Source organism: Pyrus communis, chromosome 11, assembly GCF_963583255.1.
Source record: "Pyrus communis chromosome 11, drPyrComm1.1, whole genome shotgun sequence".
Taxonomy (NCBI): Eukaryota; Viridiplantae; Streptophyta; class Magnoliopsida; order Rosales; family Rosaceae; genus Pyrus; species Pyrus communis.
The window spans coordinates 15,237,857-15,255,411 of NC_084813.1; the positions used below are offsets into that span (position 1 = coordinate 15,237,857).

The window sequence follows — 17,555 nt, forward strand, 5'->3', positions numbered from 1 at the left end:
CCAAATTGAGAGAGAACTGATTGAAAGACTAAACCTAAGAGGAGGAGAGGGAAGGATTTGTATCAAGACCAAATAAATTTAAAAAAATGGAGTTTTAACATAAAGCTCGCAGTACTGTTTACTTTAACGAAAAATCACATTTTTACACTAAAAAGTCAAACATGGTACTATTCACTTTATCATTTATTTTGTCCTTATTATTTAAACTCAAAGTTATGAAACCTTTTTTATTAGTTTTTCTTTTAAAAAATAAAAGACCCTAACCGACAGAATAAACGAATCATAAGTATCTCAAACATTAATAAACTCCTTAAACAAGAAGCATAAAAAGGAAATTCTCTCACTATATCTTTGCCTCTTTCTTACATAAAAGGATAGTAGGCATGCATCTCACATTTGTCCAAACGTAGCTCCATATTTGATCAAAAAGAAAAAAAGTAGCTCCAAGTCTCACACTTCATATTTCTATCACACACCCAGCCAAATCCCTCCTTTCACATTTGACACCCGAAACCTCAAAACTAAACCCAGCAAAGCAAATTATACAAACCCAGCAAGCCAAAAGCAGAAAAGCGGAGAAGAGTATCAGAGATTCAGAATGCACTCCATTAAGTCCTTCAAGGGCTACGGCAAAGTCGACGTGCTCGAAGAGCAGGCGTTCAAGCGCAAGAACCGGAAGCGTCTCATCATCCTCTCATTCTCCACGGTTGTTCTGCTGGCGGTGATCATCAGCGCTGTCGCGGGAGTATTGATACACAAGCGGAACAACAACTCGTCTTCTACACCCAACTCGACCCCCGGCACCGAATTGACTCCGGCGGCGTCGCTGAAGGCTGTTTGTGACGTGACCCAGTACCCGACTTCGTGTTTCTCTAGTATATCGGCACTCGAGACCTCGAACACCACCGACCCAGAAGTGATTTTCAAGCTCTCTCTGCAGGTCGCCATTCACGCCGCCGCGAAGCTCCCCGGGCTGCCGGCGAAAATCGGCCGGAACATCGTCAACGACACCCGCCTGGAGAAAGTTCTGGCCGTCTGCGAGGGCCTGTTTGAGGACGTGGTCGACCGGCTCAATGACTCGCTGACCTCCATGGATGTGAATCAGGGCGAGAAGCTTCTGTCCGCCGCCAAAATCAACGACATCAAGACGTGGCTGAGCACCACATTGACAGATCAGGAGACTTGTTTGGACTCTCTGATGGATCTCAATTCGACCCTCGTTCAGGAATTCAAGGCGGCGATGCAGAATTCAACCGAATTTTCGAGCAATAGTTTGGCGATTGTGGCGAAAATTTTGAGTCTGCTTACGAATTTGAACGTTCCGGTTCACCGGAGGCTGCTCGGGGTCGGAGGATCCGAGATGGGTTTTCCCAGTTGGGTTAGTCCGGGGGATAGGAGGCTGCTGCAGGACCGCAATGCGACGGTGGCGCAGATAGTGGTGGCGAAGGACGGGACCGGAGATTTTAAGACGATTCAGGAGGCGGTGGATTCGGTGCTGAAGAAGAGCGAGAACAGGATTGTGATTCATGTAAAGCAAGGGGTTTATTATGAGAATGTGTTGATGGATAAGAGCAAGTGGAATGTGATGATGTTCGGAGATGGGAAGACGAAGACGGTTGTTTCCGGCAACTTGAGCTTTGCGGACGGCACCCCCACCTTCAACACCGCCACATTTGGTAGTAATTCTTAAACCACCACCACTTCAGTTTACTTAATCATGTGTTAATTAGTTTCCTATTTTGTCTTCTGTCATTGTTTTGGTTTGATTAATTTCATTCTTGTCTTGAGATTGAACAATCAGTGTTAGGATTTAGGAGAAACACCTAGTGAGATAGATGATGTATTTGTTGTGTGATACTATATCCGAAACACTAGGCGCAAATGTGGGTTAGCTCAATTGATCAAGGGCCTCCGGCCGCATATAGAAACGCTAGGTTAATAGGCTGTCCTCCAAGCATCAAGGTATTCTAACATGGCTAGCTTAAGTGAAGGAAATTCCAGTATTCTAATGGAAAGGATTCGCTGTCATCGTGATTTCTTGGATCTCTACACATGGTCTTGTTCCAGAAGACCACAGTGGCGGTGAATCCGTTCTAAGAAGTCCTTCTCCCCCATGTGAGGAATGGGAAACGTGAAACGTTGAGGTTGGAGCTAGGAAGGAGACCATACACATTGAGACCATGTTGCCTTTCTATTTGATGACATTGATAATGATAGGGCTAAATTAGGATCCGGTCACTTGGTTTATACATCTTCATGTTAACTATGATGTCTAGTGCTACTCCTTCAACAGTTGATATTGTTTTGTTCTTTTTAACATATTTTTAGGCTTATTTTTAGCTACACTCCGTAGAACTCAATTTCGATCTCACTTTGCCCCCTACAACTCAAAAGTTGCCACTTTGCTTCCTAAAACTCGATTTTGATCTCACTTTGCCCCTCTGAAACTCAAAAGTAGCCATTATGTGCTCCTTGAAACTTGATTTCGGTCTCACTTTGCCCGCTAAAACTCAAAAGTGGCTACTTTATTCTCTGAAACTCAATATTGACTCAACTTACATTTATTCCTACGTATTTTGCTAAATAACTCAAAAGTGGCAAGTTTTGAGTTTCAGGAAGCAAAGTGGGATCAAAATCAAGTTCCGGTGAGTAAAGTGGGAACTTTTGAGTTTCAGGGGGTAAAGTGGGATAAAAATCGAGTTTCATGGATTAAGGTGGCGACTTTTGAGTTTCTAGGAGCAAAATAAGATTGAAATCGATTCCATCTAGTGTATAGCTAAAAATAAGCCAATTTTTTTTCATGAAAAGTTCAAAGCTTGGATTAAATACCATTAAATTGGACTGGATATCTATCTTGGTGATGCGGGAGGACGGTCGATGCCCACCACCATGTGCTTGTCTGGTTTATGATTAAAGATATTGCTACTTGTTCATGTGGTGAGCCCATTTGTTGCATATTTAATTTGCTTTGCAAGTTAGCAACTTTGCGCAGGCCGAAATGCAAGTGTTGCCTCTCTGTCCTGCATGACATCACGTGGTGGATCAGCTGACTTTTTCTCGTTGATTGCCTGGAATTATGTTGTGTTGATGAACATTTGTGCATGTCATGCAATTTGTTAGCTCCTTCTGTTCTAGAAAATTAGGAATTTTGGTTAATTTAACCGTTGAACATGCAGAATGCGTTGAAGAGTTCAAGGGTGTTTAGCGGATGGATCCCAGCCACTTAAGGGCAATGCATACTATATATTGCTGTCTAGCAGCAGGACCCTAAACTCTAAAACGTTAAACAATTGTTTGCGTTGGCCTGCACCAGAGATAAGAAAACACAACTCCCCATTGGTTTTTGTGCAAGTATGCATTTTAAGATTATAGAAAGTACCCCTAAATTTTGTCAAGCAATTAGGATGATTGTTTGTGTTCTTGCATTCACATTCTCTCAGAAAATGTGTTGGGATTTCATGTTTTCAGACTGAGAGACGTGATAGAGAATTCATGTTTTGATTCAAACTGTTTTGTGTTTTAGCTTTCTGGCGTGCATGTAAACTCACTTTGTTTGGATTCTTACTGTGATTACATTTTGGATTGCTAGCTGTCGCGGGAAAAGGCTTCATTGTGAAAGATATGGGATTCATCAACACTGCAGGAGCAATAAAGCACTAGGCAGTGGCATTCCGCTCTGGTTCGGACCTCTCTGTGTACTACAGATGCTCGTTTGATGCCTTCCAGGACACCCTCTATGCGCATTCCAACCGACAATTCTATCGGGAATGTGACATCACCGGCACCATAGACTTCATTTTCGGCAATGCAGCTGTAGATTTCCAGGACTGCAACATCCAGCCCAGGCAACCTATGGAAAACCAATTCAACACCATCACAGCTCAAGGCAAAAAGGACCCGAATCAGAACACCGGCATTTCAATCCAAAATTGCAGATTCTCTGCGCTAGACAGTAATCTCACTGCTCAAACATATCTGGGCAGGCCTTGGAAGGATTACTCCACCACAGTCATCTTGCAGTCTGAGATTGGATCATTCTTGAACCCTTCGGGCTGGAAAGAATGGGTTACAAATGTTGACCCACCCAACACCATATTCTATGCAGAGTACCAAAACAGTGGCCCTGGATCAGGTGTAGATCAAAGGGTTAAGTGGGCGGGTTACAAGCCTACTCTTACCGATAACGAGGTGGTCAAGTTCACAGTAACGTCATTGATCCAAGGCGATGAGTGGTTACCGTCGACTGATGTAACATTTCAGTCTTCCTTGTGATCCAAAAAATCGAGAGTTGTTAAAAATTCAAGCGTTGAGAAATTAATCTCTTGAAGAATATGTTTGGTATAATTTACTGTTCCTTTTTCTATCATTACAGTTGATAGCCACACATCTGTTACACTTTTTGTATGCCCCCTTGCTTTCTTATCATTCTTTGCCATTCTCCCCTGGAAAGTCATGTAGTTACATTCTTTTTTTGGTACACTTGAAAATATATGAAAAATTCTGATCAAGATTTCAAGATTTAGTTGCAAATAGTGTTGAAGAAATACTCTCTCTCTCTCTCTCTCTCTCTCTCTCTCTGCAATACCAGAGGTGGGGTGTTTTGTGCGGGCGATCCGACGATCACGATCATGCAGTCTGTTCGTACTCGCCCATGAATCTCTTCAGGTGAGGAGTTAGAGTATATAGGAGAATGGGAGGGTGAGAGAGGAGGATGCGTTGGCGGAGTTAGAACATTCTTTAACACAGAGATGCATAAACGTTTAATGAATTTATTTAACTTAAGAGGGCACTGATTGTAATGGCATATTTTCTTCTTTTTCTTGGTGAATAAGTTTGGGTAAGTAATTGTTTGGTGCAAAAGTTGTCTTGTCCTTATGGCCTCAACAATTCTCTTATTACTGAAATATTGACAAAATGAAAAACAATAAATAGCCAGGGTATTAGTTACAACCTCTTACTCAACTTGAAATTCAGACAAATTTGAAATTTGATGTGTAAATGGAAAGCCTTTGGAAATACAGGTATATAGCATGGTTCATAATAAATCTTTATAATAAGATTTTGAAAACGAAGAAGTTTATAAATGAGTGACTAAAAATCACTTTGGTGCTTATCTACAAGAATAACAGTGACATACAAAATTGCATGATTTTTTTGGATATTAAGTTAATGAGTCATACAATGAAGCGTTGAAAGAGAGTGATTGAGCGTAGGCTGAGGCAAGAGACACGAGTCTTAAAGAAACGATTCGAGTTCATGGCAGGACGCTCGACTATAGAGACAATCTATGTCTTACAACCATCAATGGAACAATATAGAGATACACATGGTCTTCATGCATTTGGAAAAAGCGCATGACATTGTCCCTAGAGAAATTCTTTGGAGGATTCTAAAGAAGAAAGGAGTATGAATAGAAGATATCCAAGAATAAAGGATATATATGATGGAGGAAAGACTGCAGTAAGAGCTCATGAAGGACAAACTGAAAACTTTTTCCATAACCATAGGATTACAACAAGGCTCAGCTAAGTCCTTGCCTTTTGCACTGGTAATGGACAAGTTAATGTGACACATTCAAGATGATATCCTTTAGTGTATACTTTTCACAAATGATATCATGATGATAGATGAAAAGCAGGATAAAGTAAATGCGAAGCTTAACCTTTTGCGAGAAGTGTTGGAATCTAAAGGTCTTTGCCTAAGTAGACCAAAGACAAAGTACATGGAATACAAGTTCAATGGGAATGTAGGTAAAAGGAGATATGGGTGAAGATTGGTGATCAAGAAGTGCACGCTTTCGTTATCTTGGATTTATCTTGCAAAGAATGAAGAATTAGATAGAAATCTCAGCTATAGAATACAAGATGGATGGATGAAGTGGAAGAGCGCATCGTATGTGTTATGCAATCGTTGTATACTACTAAAGCTCAAGAAATTTTTTATAGGCTAGTAATGCTTTATGTCATGTAATGTTGGGGCGGTCAAAAAACAACACATGCAAAAAATGAGCGTAGCAGAGATAAGAATGTTTTGTTGTATTTATGGGCACATGAGGAAGGATAGGTTAAAGAACGAACATATCCAAGGTAAAGTAGAACTAGCCGCAATTGAAGATAAGATGAAAAAAAATTTATAAAGGTGATTTGAACACGTGAATCGGAGACCTACAAATGCTCCGGTTAAAAGATGCGACTATGAGGCAAAAAAGGATGGAGAAAGACCCATAAATATTTGAAAATAGACTTATGGAGTACTTAAAGCTAAAGGAAACTTGGCACAAAACCATGTGTAATATTGTTTTAAGATTCAAATAACCAACCTCATTTAGTGCGATAAGTTTTGGTGGTTGTTGTTGTAATACAAAGTTTGATATTTTAGTAAAAAACTTGATGTTTGGAGCTTTCTAATGGTATTTTGTTTCTGTCACTTAGTATTATGATCTAATCTTACATTCTAGTGTATGTATAAAAAAAATACTAGTTATTTTTATTAAGATAATGCTACAGAGACCACCTACTTAAATCATATTTCGTAAACCATATGACGAAGTGTTTTTTTTTTTTTTTTTGAACAAACTATATTATCTATACTCAAGAGATAAATGAGTGCACTAAACTCTCAATAAGATAACAATAATGTGATTAAAATTTGCAATCACTTAGAAAATCCACGTACAAAACAGAGGGTCATATTCCGTGGGAGATGGGCATCAAACAGTGAAACTCGTGGACTCAGCAAACAATCGACACACACAGTATTACCTTTTGGAAGAAGGTGCCCAAAATCCCATAGATTTAGCTTCCCTTTGCATCACATCACGCATAAAATTTCACTGCTTTTTTGTTTCCTCTATAAAAACTCGAAAATGCGGAACTTCGCAAGCGGCAGAGTAAGAAACATTCTCATCCGTTCCATTCAGTAACAGCAGATTCGTCCAACAAGCTCCTCTTCCTCTGTGTTCTCTTCTTCTCGGTCACGCTTCCTGTCTTCCTCCGCCGCTCCAGCTGTAGATTTCCCTCCTTCTCTTCCTCCCATGGCTCTTCAGAACATCAATCCCAAGGTTCAACTCGGTTTATTTTCTGGTTTGTGATTTTTTCTGAGTTGGGTTTTTGTGATTTGTTTGTTATTTTGACTCTTGGGGTTTTTGATCTAGTATAATTTTAATTTAGATTAATTCAGTTTACTATTTTTAAATTTTATACTTTTCAACATTTAATACAAAAAGTTTTTTTCGTCTCAGAGTCATACCTAAAGTGTTAATTTTGGGACAATCTCGTACATCTGTTTATCTGGCTGGTAAATCTTTCGTTAACTGATGACGTATCGTCCATATGAACAATAACTGAACACCATTTGTCAATAAAGGTTCCATATGGATATTAAAAATAAATAAAAAAGTTAAACATTAAACATTAAAAGTTAAAAAAAAAAAAAAAAGTCTTCTTCCTCAAACCCCCGACCCCCCTTCTTCTGTACTCTGCAGAGGTTGGTCTGGTGGAGAGGAGAGAATGGAGGGAGAATGGAGGAGGGTTGGGGATTTGAGGAAGAATGACTTTTTTTTTCAATTTTTTTAATTTTTAACATTCACATGAAACTTTTATTGACACGTGGCATTCAATCATTGTCTACATGGACATCACGTCATCAGTTAACGGGAGACTTAATAACCAAATTAATAGATGTATGAGACTGTCCCAAAATTAACACTTTAGGTATGATTTTGAGATGAAAAAAACTTCATGTAATAAATGTTGAAAACCATGAAATTTGATGGTAGTAAACTAAGATTAACCTTTTAATCTATGTAGTTTCTTTCGTCTTTAGATTTCATGTTTTTCTCTTAAAAATTAACAACAATAATAATAATAATAATAATAATAACTAATAGTTATAAGATTGATGGATCATGAATCGTGGATGTACGGTATATTGGGAATTTTTAATTTCTAATTTTCTATTTTATTTCAGCCAAGACATTGTTGCATCATTGGCTCTCTTATTCTTGACCTTAGTTTTTTTTAATACAACTATATATCTTACACTAAGGAAACGAGGGAGTTCTTATGACTTGACAACCTAATTCGATATCAAATTTACTATCCACGAGATTCGAACCTAATACCTCGCGAAGATGAATGTCACCTGACCATACTACTAAGTAGCCTCATTTTTGTTTTATATTTTAACTTTTGACAAAGTAAATTTAACTCGTCGCTCTGAAGAGATTAACTCGATTTGTTTTCATTTTTCAAGAGGGTAATAATTAGATTAATTGGTTAGAGATTAACTCGATTTGTTTTCATTTTTCAAGAGGGTAATAATTAGATTAATTGGTTATTTAATCTAGTTTTTAGTTTCTCACAGTCAAATACTTAAATTTGTTTCCTGATTCCTTAGTAGTGGTGAACATATTCTACTCCATTTATCACTACTCACTGCTAATTTTTACAGGTTTTGAAATGTGAATATGCTGTCCGAGGTGAAATGGTCACCCTTGCCCAGGTACATACATGACCATAAATTTATGACTGAATCTAAGTGAAGTAATTCTTTCCCTTATCTTAATTTCCTTTGTAATGCCCTCCTGTCACAGAGGTTACAAGAAGAATTAAAGGCGAATCCCGGCTCTCATCCCTTTGATGAGGTGTGTTTACTTTCTCCTTTGACGAGTTACAGTATTGAATCTATATATTTTAGGACATTCTCTCACTTGGGTACTCACTGTGAACATATGTTATACAGATTCTTTACTGCAATATCGGAAATCCTCAGTCTCTTGGTCAGCAACCGATAACATTTTTCCGAGAGGTTGGTTTAGCGGACTACATGGTTGATAACATTAATGTTGAAACGTCTCATGTAATCCTTAATCGTTACAATCTTTGTTTCAGGTTCTTGCATTATGTGACCATCCAGCCATGTTGGACAAAAGCCAAACACAGGGTTTGTTCAGGTATCGGAAAATTGTAACGTATAAGAATATTTTTAGGCATCCTACAATCCTATTCAATTTAATAGTAAGAATTCATAGAGAAGGCTTCCTAGAAGTTAAAATCTTATCTTTCTGTTGATATCTTTGTTATCCGTTGCAGTGCCGATGCAATAGAGCGGGCATGGCAGATTCTGGATCAAATTCCTGGAAGAGCAACTGGTGCTTATAGTCATAGTCAGGTAAGATCGTTGGTTTTACATCACATAAATTTGTAAAACTTGGATGAAACTCATAAGCAGAATGTCATATAATGCATTCACCCTTTTGGCCTACTTTGACATCAGGGTATCAAGGGTTTACGTGATACAATTGCTGCTGGAATTGAAGCTCGTGATGGATATCCTGCTCATCCGAATGATATTTTCTTAACCGATGGTGCAAGCCCTGCGGTATCTCCTGAGTTCCCTTCTGTTCAACTTTAGTAGCGTCACGGTGTTCCTCGATATATCAAGTTCCACTTCTTAACCATCTCCTTTCTCTCTTTCCAGATCCATATGATGATGCAATTGCTGATAAGTTCAGAGAAGGATGGGATTCTTTGTCCCATTCCTCAATACCCTTTGTACTCTGCTTCAATTGCCCTCCACGGTGGCACACTGGTATGTCATGTTATTCATTTGATAAATGTCAATAAATAGAAATTGTTTTGCATTTGTACTCTATTACTGAAAGACTAACTTGTTATTGGCTAAAACTCGAGCTTTAATTGAACTAATTAGTGAATTGCCTGATCATTAGGAAATTGATGTTGCATGACTGCCAGAAACTAGAAGTTGGAGAATATTATCTATATGTATCATTTATCATTGTAAGAATTCAAATCTGTGGCTTGGTTTATGCAGGTTCCCTACTTTCTTGATGAGGCATCTGTACAAATGATATGTTTTCTGTTGATTTTTATTGTAATAACAGTTAAATGTTTTATATACATCTTACACACACACATATACAATAAACTAAAGACACATGTAATAAACTAAAGCTGGCGTGCTTGCTGCCCATGCTGCAACACGTCAGAGCAGATCATGTCTGCTGTCAGGAATATTGCAGTTGTGCAGTTGATGGAGCAGCAGAGCACATGATGTCTGCTGTCAGGAATATTGCAGTTGTGCAGTTGATGGAGCAGCAGTTGATGGAGCAGCAGTTGATGGAGCAGATCATGTCTGCTGTCAGGATGGAGCAGATTCCTTAACACGCCCCCGCAAGACGGTGGCACCATCGGAGACACCGATCTTGGAACGAAGGAGATGGAAACGTGGACGTGGCAAGGATTTGGTTAGAGCGTCTGCAAGCTGATCAGTAGTGGAGACATGAGAGACTTGAAGAAGACCACGAGTGACACGATCCCGTACAAACTGAAAATCAATATCGATATGCTTCATACGGGAATGGAGAACCGGATTAGCACAATAGAACATGGCTCCAATGTTATCACAAGAAACAGCCGGTGTTGTGGGGAGAGAAATGCCAAGTTCACGCAGTAAGGACTGAATCCATATAAGTTCAGCAGTGGTGGCAGCAATGGCCCGATATTCGGCTTCGGTAGAGGAGCGAGAGACAGATCGCTGCTTGCGGGAGCTCCAAGAGATGAGATTGCCACCAAGATAGACAACATAGCCAGTCGTAGATTTGCGATCATCACGATCACCAGCCCAGTCAGCATCGGAAAAGGCATAGAGACGATGAGAGGGGCGACGACAAAGATGAAGGCCAAAGGAAAGGGTACCCTTCAAGTAGCGGAGAAGACGCTTGAGTGCCTGCCAGTGAGTCTCGGAAGGAGAATGCATGAATTGAGAGAGCTTATTGACTGTGAAGGAGATGTCAGGGCGTGTAAGACTGAGGTATTGAAGTCCACCAACAAGACGACGGTAGGGAGTGGGATCCGTTGGGGAGGAGCCATCATGGAGCATGAGTGAGTGAGTGGTGGAGAGAGGTGTACTGACAGCCTTTGCACCATCCATCTTGGCATTGACAAGAAGATCATGAATGTACTTGTGCTGAGAGAGAAATAGGCCAGTGGCTGTGGGAAGGACTTCAACACCAAGAAAGTAATGTAAGGAGCCCAGGTCTTTGACGGAGAACCGAGTTGCCAACAGGTGAATGAACTTTGCTATAAGTGAGAAATCGTTTCCTGTAATAAGAAGATCATCAACATAAACCAAAAAATAAATTACAGCAGTCCCTTTATTCAAGAGAAAGAGTGAGGCATCAGAGATGGCATTGACGAAGCCATGGGAGAGCAGAAATGAGTGTAATTCCTTGTACCATGCCCGGGGAGCCTGTTTGAGGCCATAGAGGGCTTTCCTCAATTTACACACATGAGATGGATGATTGGAGTCAACAAAACCAGGTGGTTGGACCATATAGACATTTTCACGGAGTGTGCCATGAAGGAAAGCATTGTTGACGTCCAACTGACGAATTGGCCACTTATGAGTCACGGCAAGATGCAAAACAATGCGTATGGTAGTAGGTTTGATCACCGGACTGAAAGTATCTGAAAAATCAACACCAGGACGTTGGTGAAAACCCTTGGCAACTAAGCGTGCCTTGTACCTGTCAATAGTGCCATCAGGATGCCGTTTGATACGAAACACCCACTTACAACCAATAAGATTTTGAGAGGGAAGGGAAGGAACGAGCTCCCATGTACCATTGCGAATTAACGCATTGAACTCATTGGACATTGCTTGTCGCCACAGGGGATCCTTGACAGCCTGAGAGACACATGTCGGTTCAACTGAAGAGAGAATGGGATGTTTAGTAGCAGTCATAGCATACCGAGGATTGGGTTTGTGGATACCGGCTTTGGCACGGGTGATCATGGAATGATTGGGGAGCATAGGAGGTACGGGGAGGTTGGGGGAGGTTGGGTTAGAGGATGGAAAGGTGACAACAGTCCTATGAGGGTTTCTAGTGTATGTACGAACGGAGTTGTTGGGGGGAGGTGGCTGGACGTGATCAGTTTGGGTTGGAGAATGTGGTGGGGTGAATATAGGTGCGGTAGAGGTAGGGACCAATGCTTGGCGATTGGGTGACGGTAAGAGAGAAGGGATAGCATCAGCAATAGGGATCGGGGCAGCGGATGGTGACGGTTCTGAGACAGGGGCAGATTCTGAGGATGATGATGATGATGTGACGTGTGGTGGCAGCGAAGAGGAAACAACCGACTCAACAGGCCTGGTGGGTAAGTGGACAGGAACATGAGTAACTGGAGAAAGAGAAGAGACCCAAGTGTGAGAGTTATCAACCGTGACATGGGGAGTGGAGGAAGGGAGGTTAGCAAGAGGAAAAGTGGACTCATCGAATTGGACATGCCGAGAGATAAAAATTTTGTGGGAGGAAAGATCAAGACACTGAAACGCACTTTGATTAGATGAGTAACCAAGGAAGAGACATGGGCGGGAACGAGGGAGTAATTTATTGGAATTGTAAGGACGTAACCAAGGAAAACACAAGCACCCAAATGTACGAAGACGGGAGTAGTTGGGTTGTTCATCAAATAGTTGAGTGAATGGGGAGAGATTATTAAGAATCGGAGTGGGCATACGGTTGATAAGATAGGTAGCTGTTTTAAAGGCATAAGACCAATAGGTGAGAGGTAAAGAAGCTTGATGAAGAAGTGTGAGACCAGTTTCAACAATATGACGATGTCGTCGTTCGGCGACTCCATTGTGTTGAGGAGTGTGAGGTGGTGTAAGAAGATGGGTGATACCATTGGATGAGAGAAAATGTTGGAGTTTGATAAATTCGCCCCCACCATCAGTGTATAACCTAGTGATTTTTCTTTTGAAGTAATTTTCAACTAGTGCTTTGAAGGTGACAAAAGTGGAAAACACATCAGATTTCTTTTTGAGAGGGTAGAGCCATATATATTTTGTAAAGTGATCAACAAAGATAACATAGTAAGAAAAACCATCAATTGAAGAGTATGGAGCAGGGCCCCAAACATCACTATAAACGAGGTCTAATGCACCATGATTGGTGAGAGACGAAGTTCCAAACGGGAGACGATGGCTTTTATTACATAGACATGAATGACAAACAGACTTGAACAGCTTGGAAGACACATTAATGGAAGACATACGAAGGACTTGTTGGAGAGTTTGATGGCTGGGGTGACCAAGACGACGATGCCAGAGGTTGGGAGAGACCACCACACCCACCATAGCTTGTGGTTGATGAAATGATTTAGGAGACCACTCGTACACATCATCCTTATTCGGGCCTCGAAGAAGAACCGCCCCCGTGCTCAGATCCTTGACATGAAAGAAATCAGGAAAAAGTTCAATAGAGGTATTATTTTGTTTATTAAATTTAGAGATAGAAATAATGTCTTTTTTTATAGAAGGAACACATAGAACGTTTGATAAGCTGAAAGATTGGGAGGATGAGGAGGGTAAAGTGGTTGAACCGACATGTGTGATACCCAAACCTGAACCATTACCAATAATTATTTCATCAGGACCATCATATATGGCTGCACCAGAGAGAGTGTTGACATTAGAGGTAACATGGTGAGAGGCACCAGAATCAAGTAACCATGTTGGAGAAGAGGTGGACCGGCCATGGGTGGTAGGATTGGCCACGAGCGGACTGGAAGGTCCAGATTGGAGTTGAGGGCAGCGTTTGGCACTATGACCTTGAGTGCCACACCATTGACAGAAACCACGATAACCTGTGTTGTTCATGTTGGTAGAGCGGCGACCATTGTCGGTGAAGGATTGTTGGATAGACTTGTAGGAACCACGAGAATTGGTGGCAGTGGAAGAAGTGTGGGGGTGCTCAAGGGAACTACGAGAATGATTGCGAGGGAGAAAGGACCCACGGTTGGAGTTGGAGTTGTGAGAGCGGAAGCCACGATTTGAGGTGTGGAAGCGAGATGTCTGAGTGACATTGGCAGTGATCACTGGGGGTAGAACAATGGTATCATCACGCTTGAGAGCAGCTTCATGTTCAACCAGTTTGTCATGCAAGTTTTCAAAAGAGATTGAGGTGTCGCGGGAGCGAACTACCGCAGCAATTTCCTTGAAGTCCGAGCCAACACCATTAAGAATGTAGAGGAGGAGATCATCATCAGAGAGGGGGACATCAATGATGGCAAGCTCGTCTGCAATAATGCGGACTTCTTGTAGATACTCAGAGACAGGCTTGTTCTCACGACGCAGGAGAGTAAGGCGTTCTTTGAGACCAAGAACGCGGGCACGGGCTTTGCTAGCAAAGAGATGAAGAAGCTTGTCCCAAGCTTCCTTGGATGTCTTGGCAGAGGCAATAAGGGAGATGACCTGCGGGGAGACAGAAGCAAGAATCGCATGAAGGAGGAGTTGATCTTGCCGAATCCAAAAGGTGCGAAGCGCGGTTTGAGTGGTTGATGGGCAGAGATGAGAACCATCCACATAACCCATGAGATCATAGCCATAAAGAAGGGCGTTGAACTGAGCACGCCAGGATGGGTAATTGGTGGGTGTGAGTTTCACAGGTAATTGGGCTGTAGCGTTTATGGTGATCAAGGTGGGAGTAGTGGAGTTGAGGTCTGGTAGAGGGTTGGTTGTAGTGGCGTCAGTGGCCATGGATGAAGACAGGGAGGAGATGGATCAGAAAAAAAAAAAATTGCTCGTTGGAGTTTTTGGGCTCGTGATACCATGTACAAATGATATGTTTTCTGTTGATTTTTATTGTAATAACAGTTAAATGTTTTATATACATCTTACACACACACATATACAATAAACTAAAGACACATGTAATAAACTAAAGCTGGCGTGCTTGCTGCCCATGCTGCAACACGTCAGAGCACATGATGTCTGCTGTCAGGAATATTGCAGTTGTGCAGTTGATGGAGCAGCAGTTGATGGAGCAGCAGTTGATGGAGCAGATCATGTCTGCTGTCAGGATGGAGCAGATTCCTTAACAGCATCGGGGTGGGGATTGGAAAGTTCTGAGTTGAAGAAGCAATTGGAGGATGCGAAGTCCAAGGGTATCAATGTAAGGGCCTTGGTTGTGATAAATCCAGGCAACCCAACAGGACAGGTGAGATATGAGTTTCTTTTAATCAGAAAATTCCTTGTCAATAGTTGATTTTCTTAAGGGGTGCTATTGGAAGTGAATCTTGTGCTTAATTCTGGAATGTCATTGGTTAAGTTTTATGTTATCTTGTCTGCAGGTTCTTGCCGAGGACAACCAGCGGCAGATTGTGGACTTCTGCAAGCAAGAAGGTCTTGTTTTGCTGGCAGATGAGGTAGATGGATTTTTGTTTGGAAGATTTACTTTCATTACTTTGTGACATAGTTGAAGAACTGTAAATGTGGTTAGAAACTTCTATAGCTACTTCCTGGTCTCATGTTTCGATGAATTTATACAGGTTTATCAAGAAAATGTTTATGTACCTGATAAGGAGTTTCATTCATTCAAGAAGGTATCCCGGTCTATGGGATATGGCGAGCAGGATATTTCTCTGGTATCATTTCAGTCAGTCTCTAAAGGTAATTTGGTGGATCATTATGTTCATCATGAAGGCAAGGAGCTCGTTGAAATTAATGAACCTGGAACAGTTTGTCATTTTTTTTCTCTTATGTAGGGTTCTACGGGGAGTGTGGAAAAAGAGGTGGTTACATGGAAGTCACTGGAATCAGTCCTGAAGTAAGGGAACAAGTATACAAAATGGCATCCGTAAATCTTTGTTCTAATATCTCTGGTCAAATTCTTGCAAGCCTTGTCATGAGTCCACCAAAGGTTAGTTTGTAATAATCTTGTATTTAACTTTTCTCAAAGAAATTATTTCGGGTTTAGGATTGAGAATTGAGGATCTAGCATCGTAGTTAGGTTCAAATATTGGAATGTCCGAAATGGGAAAAGGCATACTAGTTTAAAACCATTTGGCAGACACTTCATTCTGGGGCATTTTGAGGCTTACTGATTATTTAACAAATTTCCAAACATTCCAAATCAGAAATTTTTGGACCATGTTCTTCTGTTAAGTGTGCCATTGGGGCTTTGGAGGAGTACAATTTTTCTCGCCCTTTCACTTAAATTTGTTACACATGGCATGGGGATCTGGAAATTCAGTTGATGTTAAACTTGGTAAATCAAGTAAGTTTGTTTTCTAATGGATGAAACTTCTTGGTTGAATTCAGGTTGGAGATGAATCCTATGAAATGTATTTGGCCGAGAAGGATGGAATTCTGTCATCCCTAGCAAGGCGTGCGAAGGTTAGTAGTATGAAACAGTAAATACAATAGGATGACATTAGTTTCCGAAGTTCGTTAAATTTTTTGCACAGCGCGACTGAGGTTCTTTTGAAATGCAGGCATTAGAAGAAGTATGGAATAGCTTAGAGGGTGTGACATGCAACAGAGCAGAAGGAGCACTGTATCTCTTTCCCTGCATAACCCTGCCTCAAAAGGCAATTTAAGCAGCGGAGGCTGCAACGACAGCCCCAGATGCATTCTATTGTCGCCGCCTTCTCAATGCCACAGGCATTGTGGTCGTTCCTGGTTCTGGTTTTGGGCAGGTTAGTTTATTTATTCTCGTCTGTTACTTAGCGTGGTAGGAATGGCTGCTCACCTAAATTGAAAATATTATGCAACCTATCAAGTGGTAATACGATATTATCCTTGCCTTGTATATTTTCTAAGCGACAATGGCAAGTAAACCTCATGGCAGAACAGTGAAATATTTGAATTTTGAGTGTTTTAAGGGATACAAAATTATGGTCCACAAAGTGTTGGTGATTAAATAGGACCGCGTTTAATTCAACAAAACTATAAGAAGTTGACAAACCCATCATTTTGTTGATTAAGATTAAACGACTGTCATGTTGAGCAGTTTTAACTGAAGATTTTTTCCTTTGCACTGTGACAGGTTCTGGGCACCTGGCATTTCAGATGCACTATATTGCCTCAAGAGCATAAAATTCCAGCCATTGTAACCCGTCTGACAGACTTCCACAAGGCGTTCATGGACGAGTTCCGCGACTAGAAAACCCGAGTGGTTTGATCTTTCAGGTTAAGCGTCATAGGCTTTTCGTTCAATAGAGATGAACATTTGTGACCTTGTAATCTTTTGTTCTTGTAGTGGATAAACATGTTCAGTACAGTCGAACTGGATGTTATGAGAATAATACCTTATCCGTACTAGGCTTTTACTGGTTTGAATGGCATATCATGATTTTACAGATCTTCAATAAAATACAGAACTTTTTCACTAATGGCACACTGAACAACAATTTTTCTTACATGGTATGTATCGTTTAAGTGGTCCGAAATATCTATCTATTATATATAAAGAGAATGAAAATGATGAATAGTGATTTGGTGTCATCATGCTTCAACAAAAATATTTGGACAGAAATGCCCCCAAAACAAAAAGACTTCAAAGGTCGGGGCATTTTTGTCATTTTAACAGTATTTCTTTAATAATTTACTTTTTGGTGCTTTTTTTTAATTAGTACCTCATAATAAGCTATCAATAATGTGATTCAATTTCTTTATTTTTAAACACGTTTAAAACATCTTAAGAGGTGTATAATGCAGGTTATAAAAAAGGTTTTTCGCACGCAGATAAC

At 40.7% G+C, this 17,555-nt stretch overlaps 2 pseudogenes; both read left to right on the forward strand.

Annotated features, from left to right (window-relative positions):
• The first annotated feature begins 445 nt into the window (after positions 1 to 445).
• Positions 446 to 4,513, forward strand: LOC137708290 (pectinesterase 3-like; annotated as a pseudogene).
• Positions 4,514 to 6,673: 2,160 nt separating this feature from the next.
• LOC137708608 (alanine aminotransferase 1, mitochondrial-like) lies at positions 6,674 to 17,179 on the forward strand (annotated as a pseudogene).
• Positions 17,180 to 17,555: the final 376 nt, after the last annotated feature.